The sequence below is a fragment of the Centrocercus urophasianus genome, unplaced genomic scaffold (genome assembly GCF_019232065.1).
Source record: "Centrocercus urophasianus isolate 14NV4802_14NV808 unplaced genomic scaffold, USGS_Curo_1.0 seq_61, whole genome shotgun sequence".
NCBI lineage: Eukaryota > Metazoa > Chordata > Aves > Galliformes > Phasianidae > Centrocercus > Centrocercus urophasianus.
The window spans coordinates 651,134-652,799 of record NW_024885211.1 but is presented as its reverse complement, the minus strand read 5'-3'; the positions used below and the strand labels follow the sequence as shown (position 1 = coordinate 652,799).

The 1,666-nt window shown below is 62.7% G+C and overlaps 1 protein-coding gene across 5 annotated transcripts in view; it reads left to right on the top strand.

Moving 5' to 3' along the window:
- Positions 1-105: 105 nt before the first annotated feature.
- Positions 106-1,666, top strand: part of LOC122169943 (speckle type BTB/POZ protein) — a 25,329-nt gene continuing 23,768 nt past the window's right edge. Inside the window, exons 1-3 of one of the 5 annotated variants that reach the window (XM_042836478.1) lie at positions 106-220; positions 420-464; positions 757-1,005. The gene's annotated coding sequence lies outside the window, so the exon portion shown is untranslated. Of the gene's footprint in view, positions 221-250; positions 465-756; positions 1,006-1,666 lie in introns of those variants that run through there. The other 4 variants (XM_042836479.1, XM_042836481.1, XM_042836482.1 and 1 more) reach the window with 4 other exon arrangements.

Genomic DNA, 1,666 nt, shown 5'->3' with positions numbered 1-1,666 from the left:
GCCACCAACGCGGCGCCACGCGCCACCTCACCCGACGCCTTCCCGCCTTTTTCCCCCGCCCCTCACGCCGCGGCTCGTCTCGCGCACAGCGCATGCGCAGTGATCCCCGCGGCGGCGGCGGCGCGTCGCTGGGAGGCGGCGTAGTGGGGAGCCCGGATGTGTCAGTGTAGGGCGGTATGAGGAGACCGCAGGGGACAGCAGGCAGTGGTGTCCGTCTCAGGTGAGGTGGGAGGGGCTGTGCGGGGGAAGAAGCTAAAGGAATCGGGTGAGGACTGGAAATCGCCACAGGGACGGGGGGGAGGTAGTGCCGTCCCCTCGCCGCTTACTTCCGAGGGGTTGCGGCGGCCCTGCGGTACTACTGAGAAGTGAGGGACCAACCCGGATCTACCACCCCCCTCACCCCGCTTCTCCGCCGGCAGTTTAAATGGCGCTGCGACAGGAGTGGCTCCTTGCCAAATAGTGAGGTATGAAGCGTAAGGGGACTCCGAGTCATACAGCGCATGCGCAATCGCGCTGCCAGAAAGTGAACCATAAGGGGAGGGCGAAGCAAGCAGGGCGGGGTCGGGCACGCATGCGCGAAAGCCGGATTGGTAGCAAAAGGCGCATGCGCAGGAGGAAGTCGAGGCACTCGACTGGGTCTTGTGTGGGGGAATGTGCGCGTGCGCAGTGGCCGCGAGCGGGGGGGGCGGGGGTTAGCGCAGTGCGCGTGCGCGGTCGGCAGGGGAGCGCTGGGAACGGCCATATCCTGCTCGTTAGGTCGGCGCCTGCGCAGTGCGCTTCTGCGGGGACCTGCGGAATAGTGAGCCACAACGAGCGCGTGGGACTAATCGGAGGAGGAAGACATGCTGCCAAATAGTGAGCTCCAGCTGCTGGTGTTCTCCTAGGGGGGCCGGCTGCGGAGCGGGGGGCAGAGTCCGGGTGTCGCCATCCCCACGCGCCGCAACTGCCGGGGCCGGGCTGTTCTGCCTTCCCCCTGCCGCCCTGAGGGGCTTCTCGGGCTGGGAGGTAAGAGCTGAGAGAAGGGGCAGGAGCTGAGGGGGGAGGTTGGGGGGGGGGGACGGACAGCGGGGCGTGAGGGGAGGGGTGGGAGAAGTTGTGCGGTCCCCCATGGAGGGGCTGCTGGGATACGGGGAGCTGCGTGAGGGAACAGCAGTGGGTGGGTGGGAGGCAGCGAGGAGTGGAAAAGCCTAGGTGGGAACACAGCCATAAAGGGCTGACAGGTCCTGGCCTGGCGTAGGGCACAGCTGCAAAACGGGAAAGCCCACAGTGCGGCGTGCCTCGTGGGCTCAATGGTGCAGCATCATCGTGCGGGGAAGGCGTGGAGGGCAGCTGGGAGTGCGGACAGAGGGGTCTGGTGTGAGCCCTCAGTCAGCGGGGTCTGCTGGTGGTGCAGCTCACAGAAAGCACCAGCTTCATTGCTGATAGTTGGTGTTGGAGTGGGAATCCCGTGGTGTTCCCAAAGCTGGTTGTGAAACCCAAGTTGTTTTTCGGGGGGGAGGGTGGGTGGATTTCTTGTTTTCTTTTCTCTCACTCACTCTAATTAGGTAGGAATACACATAGGGGGAAAAAATCTTTTCTTGTAATCTTTTATTTTACTTTATTGGTGTTGTTTGATGTGAAACTCTGTAAAAGCGTCGATATTTCACTTTTGTTTGTGTTTTTTGGT